Here is an 8,541-nt window from a genome sequence, read left to right on the forward strand (position 1 = left end):
TCTGCCGTGTTTAGTCATTTAATTACATCTCTCTCTCTCTCTCTCTCTCTCTCTCTCTCTCTCTCTCTCTCTCTCTCTCTCTCTCTCTCTCTCTCTCTCTCTCTCTCTCTCTCTCTCTCTCTCTCTCTCTCGTGTGCTGCGTTCAAGATCGTAGCAACTAGCCTAGCCAATAAGTCAGAAATATGTACAATGTCGTGTTAAAATTCATTTAATAACTAGCTTCTTATATTTCTTACCAGAAGCTCCCAAAGACATCTATCGTAAGAGCCGTTTTCAACTGAAATAAATTTATTTCTGACAGTCCACAAAGGATACATATATATATATTTTATCAATCTGCTTTTAATTGTTTTGAGATAATCGAAAATATTATGTCACTTTTATCAATTTTATTATCTAAGGAAGATAGATTGACGATGAAAAAAACCCCAAACAAAATATTGTTTTAAGGTGGTATGGGACATCTGTCGATATTAATTTGGATTAAATTACATTATAATTAAAATACTTTCACCGGTTTAAAATTCTCAAATCTTACAATATTTAGCCAAAAATACGTTTTAAAAATTTTTGGAAAGGTAAAAATTTTAAAAAACCTCAGCGAAATTCGAGCTCATGACCTACAGATTCGAAGCGAACCCGCTAACCCACTGAGCTACACATTTACTTTAGTTTGTAATTCTAGAAAGAAACCGTTTTAAAAAATACACTTGATTTGATTGTTTATTTCGATAAACAGTACTTCACAATATGGAAATGTCCCATAGCACCTTAAGCATTATTCAAAAAGTAAACGCTAGACTTATATATATATATATATATATATATATATATATATATATATATATATATATATATATATATATATATATATATATATATATATATATATATATATATATGCATCCTGTCTTAGTACACAGTCCAGAAAGATCCTATGTTCTGCCTTGCTACAATGTTATTTTGATTATGCTTGTTCTTTTTGGTATTGTGAAATGAACAAACAACTTAAGCATATATATAAATATATATATAAATAGAGAGAGAGAGAGAGAGAGAGAGAGAGAGAGAGAGAGAGAGAGAGAGAGAGAGAGAGCAAGATACCCAGAACAAAGTACTAGTAAGATCCATTTTAAACCTGGGTCCCAGAGACAGTATCTCTAAATTAATCGTTCTAAATTATTTGAATATCTGACGAGTTGAAGATATATAAGTCAATAAAGACTTAACCATGTTTTTATTATATACCATGGCAATGCTCCAGCATATCCTTATGACCGGTTTTTTTTATTGGATAACAATATTACAAGAAGTAAAACTAAATTTTTTTTTATTATACCTAAGATAAAACACTGGCGTCGGAAGCAAATTGAAAGTGGGGGGGGGGGGGGGGGGGTTAGACTAATCCTCAGAAATATTGAGAAAAAAGTAATTCCCAAAATCACGGAAATCCTAATCCGTGGGGGGGGGGGGATGAAGGATACCTATACTTCCAAAAAAAAATTTAACTTACTTACCCCCAATTTTTTTTTTCCAAAATCATGAAATTCCTAATCCGGGGGAGGGGGGGGGGGGGCTATTATGCTTCTGAATCCAATTTCTGCTTCTGAATCCAACTTCTCAATCTTTCAAGGTAAATTTATGAACAATAATCTTTCCGGCGAGAAAAAGTGTAAAAGGTACTGTAAAGAGTCTTCATGTTTTTTCTACAATGCTATTAAAGACTGGAATGCATTGCCTTTGTAGGTCAAGGAAATTAATTCTAAACAAATTGTTTGCCTGTCTACTAATGCAAGAGATACTATATGACTGCTTGTCCAAATCCATTTTTATCTTATTAATTGTTAATACTTTTAAGTTATAAATGAATAATTAAGGAAACATGTCATATTTTCAGAGCATTATACATGTATGATATTCCTCTTCAGCATCCTACCTAAATTCCATTGTGTAAATTTGTAGTGTACTTTTGTTGTTATCAACTTAACTGTTATACATGTATAAGGACCCCATTGGAAATAAGCTTTTTAACAAGGTTTTTATGGGCTATCCTTAGGTATTAATTATCATTTGTATGTCATGTAATTTATATAATAACAATATTGAACAAATTGACTCTCATGAAGTTGTAGAGTGCTGTGATAATGTCTGTTTTTCTATTTGTTATATTTTATATGTGTATAATCATGGCATTCTGTGATAAATTTACCCAAAAAAAAAAATGAAATGAAAACACATTAATATATATTATAATATATATGGCAGGTTTAGATTTCTACAGTATGGTGGCATAGTTCTGCCACCACTTGTCAGATATCCATGTCGACTTGTCAGATCTTGATGTCGACTTGTCAGATAATTATGTTGACTTGTCAGATCTTTATGTGGACTTGTCACTTATTCACGTGTTGGAAAAAGTCAACACTAAAACGTTTCCACGCCCAATTTGTGCCATCCAGTTGACATACATTTTCTGACAAGTCGACATAAGGATCTGACAAGTCGACATAATCATCTGACAAGTCGACATCATTATTTGACTAGTCGACATAATTATATGACAAGTCGAAATCATTATTTGACAAGTCGACATAATATCTGACAAGTCAACATAATTATCTGACAAGTCAACATATAATATGAATGATAATTTTCTTCATTTTATTTTTTCTGTCAAATAATTATGTTAACTTGTCAGATCATTATGTCGACTTGTCAGATAATTATGTTAACTTATCAGATCTTTTTATCGACTTTTTAGATAATTATGATGACAAGTTTATGACAGTTAGTGGCAATAACACGCTTTGATAACAAATTATTGAGTTTTTACGCAATACGATAATTTTCTGACAAGTCAACAAAAAGATCTGACAAGTTGACATAAATATCTGACAAGTCGACATAATCATCTGACAAGTCCATATAATTATCTGACAAGTGGTGGCAGATCCATGCCACCATACTACAGATAAGATTGTTCATCGATCAATCCTCGATCTAGACTCTAAGACTCCAAAGTTATTTATAACAGGGATTTTATTTCTTATTTCGCCTTGATCCTTCATGGTTAAATTTATTATTTCCCATGTTTCTTGCATAACTTTAACTTTAAAGCTATGCTTTCATTCGTTTTTTCCTATAGTTCTTGTATGACTTTGTAGCTTATGGTTTAATTTGTTATTTTATATAGTTCTTGTATAACGTAGAACCATTTTAAGAAGAGCTTGGACTTTGGTTAGTTGTGTAAAACAGCTATGTGACGTAAGTATGTCTATTTCATTGGTAGCCACTCAGCCATGGCTCTTTAAAATCAACAAGATTTGTCTAACTTTTGAGCTAAGACAATGCAATAGATGCATATTTCACGTCATTTTTAACTTGGTTTGACGCAAGAAATAGATGGTTACGTCCTACTGAAAGGCCAAGGTCTTGTTAAAATGGTTCTACATGTATCTTTGCAAAAAATCACAGTGAAACAAACTCTTAAAAAATCTCCAATCCTTTAGTCATTTTCTTTGTCCAATGCATTTTGTTTTATAAAAAAAATATTTGAATCCCTAGTTAAACGTATTTAAGAATTTAAGAAAAAAAAATAAGAAGAAAAAACCCAATGTTTTTCCGTCGGTATTTAAAATCAGTGTATTCATATGCATACTTGTATGTATGAAGTCAAATTGAATACATCATTGTTCCTTTCTGCATGTGTCACTGGCTTTTATCGGTCGTTTTAGAATTTGATGACACTCACAGTACACAATTACATATGGCAACCTTACTCAACAATAGACACCTGTGCAGAATGGTGCAGAACATTTGCTTGGAGCGGTTAAGGAAGAAGTTAAAATATATGTACTCGCTATCAGACACGAATTTCCGGTTGAAAGGTAAACTTCAATCCCAATTAATTTTACCATCAATAAAAGGGACTTAGACACGATCTGAGCTCAAAATTTTAAATTTTATTTTCTGCTTTTAATATTTAGAATGGTTAGTTTGGGTCAAAATTTGAAAGTCAAAAGTTAAGTAAAAAGCAAGATACTGTCAACAAAGAGCGAGCCTTATTAATATCATTGTTTACATAATTCTATGTGTTTTATTGGTATATTTTAAGTTTTAATCATATGTTGCTTTCGTATGTTCCTAAAAATCTTTCTCGAATTGAGTGCATGCAGTATTTCGATGTAGAAAAATGATATTGATATTTTTGGTAGATTATTCGTTACTGAAATTATTTGACCACTCTTTGTCGTGAATGGTGTTATTGCCAGTAAAAATCAAAGTACTGAGAGTACTGAAAGACGGGGTCTTGAAAATTTGAATTTGTAAATATCCACGTTTTCCTCGAATATGTTCCAAAAATTATGAGTTTGAATTAGTTGTTACAATCTAGTATGTTAAAATTCGGCTTTTTGCCTGATACTTTGTCTAAATTTACTAGATCCCGGTCGGGGCTGTTCTTCATAATTGTAGAAAGTTGACACAACGATATTTTATGTAAAATAAAACCCCAAGGAAAAAATTTAAAACCTACAACTAACCGGGAAAACAAAACAACTATATTTAAGTAGATAATTTAAATCAATAGATTTATTTAATTTTGTGATCCAAGGGAAATTCCACAAGTCGGACAGTATCTGTTATACAAGGTTTATGAAAACTCTCAAACTGCTGAATTACCGAACAAAGTTAACATTTGTCTACCGATAACAAACACAGGCACCTGACGTTAGAAATATTTCTTTTTACAATAAGATTATTCCAAGTACTATATAATAACAATAAAAAATTCGTCACGGTAGCCATTTTGATTTTTTAGACCGACTTATCCGTCACGATTTTCTTGCAGCGATTCATATAAAATTAATAGGTAAAAATAAATTCGTTCGCCACTTACTACTTTTTTGTGTAAACTCGTGCATCATCTACACGAATTACAATACAACCCTTCCTTTCATTAACAATCATGCTCCGAATTCAGTCAACTGCTTTTCAAATCGATAAAACTAGAAAATGGAAACCAAAAGTAAATAAATCACGTCATATTTTGGGGTAGACCTTTCCTGATTGGCTGTTATATTTGTCGTTAAAAATAAAGCAACAGAATAATAAAGACATTAACTGATAAATGTACAGAGATAAATCAGTTAAAGGACTGGTTAGAAAAAAAATAAGAAAAATGTCCAGATCAGTTACTTAGTGCTAATGAAGGAGAGTTGGTTTTATGTCTAAGAAAAAATATCCATATGGCAGTAATATGTTTTACTAACATCTGATAAAGCAATAATTATTGTATGATAATTGTAAATTGTTAATTTTAGCTATTAATTCAGAATTATTTGATTTTAAAATTTCCAATATATGCAAAGTTAAAGCTTTTAACAGCAAAATTAACAAATGTTGCAGGACATTGTCATTTCAGGGATCTGTGTCCTTTCAATACACTCTCGTCTATTAAGCACACATTTTCATGCGTGTCTTGGAAAAAATGAACTTAACTTCGAAAGCGATTTAATTTCAATTTTTTCGAAGAGCTACAATAAAGGATTTGTAAATCAGATTTTAAAACTACGATAAAAACTTGTAGTTTTTAATCTTCTTAAAATTGAGATAATTAATATGTATGTACATGTACTACCACACGGTAAATTAAAAATTTAAAACATAACAACCATGCATTATCTCTGAATTCATAGGTCTGATATTGGTGCGAGATATTTACCGATGGGAGAAAGGTAAGCTGAGTTTCTGATGAGAGACATTAAGATATTGATGAAGAATTCTTTTAAATCATGAATATGACTGGTTTTGTCCGTTATACAGTATAGAAAAAAGTGTAAACTTATGTCTCATAACATTAAAAAAAATTACATGACTATATATTCCAACTAAACCGGACAACATGAACATTAACATTTAACTTGGTTCTTTAATCGATAAGAATGTATATATTATTTGATCTTTTGGTCACCCAAAATGTATAATCTACTGTGAGTATATAGATTTTGCTTACAATGCATTGTTCAAAATTTAATTTCAGTTTAATTAACTAAAGAGTCAATGTACGAGAAGGCAAATTCATGTTTTTTTTCCTATGAACAAAATTCCTTTAGAGGTGAACAGCAATCATACTGCAAGTAGAATCGAAGCCAATGAAACACCTATTTAATATGTAAGACATCTTTGTATAACCCGTCCAGATTTTAATCTCGGCTCGCACATGAAGTTCGGTATTTTTCAGGTGATAGATTTTTAAAGCTGCTTGGTCCGATTTCTTTGTTATTATAGTATCAAATAATTTTCTATACAAACCATTTATCTTATAAAGTTATGGACTTTCTGCTATTTACACCAGCAGAATCGGTCTTCTTTCAAAATTAGAGATATTGAAATTAAATAAAAATAATTTCTCTTTGGGCAAACGAAAAAATAAACCAAAATGCATCATGGGATGTTTAGAAAAGGGAACTGTTTGGTTTCGTCCCCCGAGAGATTAGGGTTATTCAACCCGCATGCTATACATCGATTGTAAAGAAAGCAAACTTCAGAAATATTAGCGAACAAAACGTACACAGGTTTATTTGTAATTTGTCTGAACATTTCGACCTTTATTTATAGCGATGTCAAAGTCGTAATACAACCATACCCGTCTTGACGTCAGGGGTGAATTTTAACATGAGGCGAAATAACGCTATACCCTATTTATGTCGTTTGTTTTGTTAAAAAATTTTGTACATAATTTTTTTTCATTGAAATTTGGCTAAATTGACTAGGAAAACTACTGCAATGTCTATTATTATACTTATACTAAGCATAACCATCGTTTAAAACGTGCACAAAATTTGATATAAAATCGGACCAAGCAGCTTTAAAATAAAATTCACAACTTTTCAAAAATGGTACATTGCGTTTGGGAACTTTACTATCGATTCAACCTTCAACCTCTTCTATTGATTAATGAGCTCGTCTACCAATCGAATCGTCGACGGCGTTGTGGATTCAGTTACGTAACTTATTCCACAAGTCACTACAACTACTGAACCTGAACAAGAATATTTTGATCAATAAAGCTATTAGTTTATTATTTATTTATAGAATTAGGTTTATACATAGATGAGTTAAAACGATTTAATGCGTGTTTTTATAATATATATTTACTGAAATGCATGAACAGTTTCTGCACTATTTTCTTACGCGTAGACTCAATTCACGTGTTCTACGCGTGCATTCCGGTTTGAGACTTCGGCCGACAGTAAACCAATAGACGGGGTCACGTGACCCCGTCTAAAAAACCAAATTCATATGTTTTAATATAATTCACCAATAGTAAGCATTTGATTCGATTACATGCTTTTCAAAGAAAACAAAGAAAAATCACTTATTAGTCTACTAGTAGGTACAAATTTTTATTCAGCAATTATATAAAGTAAAACAAAAAATGTTTGGATAATTCTGATAAAACTCCAAAGTGAAAGCTGGTAAAAATTATGTTCAAGCTTTGTTTACAACAAAGAAATTGATAAACAATATTATAGTAGTATCAAATCAAAATAAAAGAATGTAAATTATTTTAAATATATTTAAATGGTGCGTTTCTGGAATAAATAAATGCAATCAGAGTTGGGGCTGATATTTACAATCTTTAAAAAACATGGGGATATATAAGAGTGCCTGTTACTTCACTGATCATTTAATGTCTATATTTTCTGACACTTGCATGAAATTAATACAACTCAAAATCCAAAATTAAAGTTGCATTATTCAAATCAAATAAATCTTTATCGTTTTCAAATTCTTGATCAGAATGTTTAAAAATGTTTGTTTCAAAATTCGACTTTTTCCACAAGTAACAACATAACTTTTTTTCCTGAACTTTCTTTTTTGTTTTAAAAAGCTGATAAGATATTAAACAAAATGTTATTTTATTCAGTGGTCTTATGGTAACATAAAGAGATAAGTTCATTTGTGAGATTGAAGATAATTTTGAGCAGACATGAAATATAACTGTACTATAGTATAAATTACAATATATAAAACATACATCATACGACAATGAACATACATAACAGATTATAGAATAAACATCATTGAAAAGATAAAGAATTTACATCACATGATATAGAATTTACATCACAAGTTATTAAAAATACATAACAAGAAAATTTTAAACAAATATTGAATATAATTTTTTTTTCGAGTCTAGGTAATAAAAATAAAGATATCTAGGTTTCTCCGTAGTATCAATATCAAAGATGGTGATGTACTTTGTTTTTGATATTTACACAGAGAATAACAATACTTCAAATACATTTGAAATATAACAAAAGAACTTTTTAGATCATGTTTAAATTAAATAATAATAGTTGTAAATTGTTACGATCAAACCTTCATTAAAAATCTAGATTTATTCCAACAATGTAAGAAAATAATAAAAAGTATACATTAGATTAGACCATATGACTTTCTTTGAAATACATTCATGTAAAAAATATTGTTAATTTCAAGCTTAATATAGTGAATTTTATTTTTAGCATGGTATAA

This window comes from Magallana gigas, chromosome 4, assembly GCF_963853765.1.
Source record: "Magallana gigas chromosome 4, xbMagGiga1.1, whole genome shotgun sequence".
Taxonomy (NCBI): domain Eukaryota; kingdom Metazoa; phylum Mollusca; class Bivalvia; order Ostreida; family Ostreidae; genus Magallana; species Magallana gigas.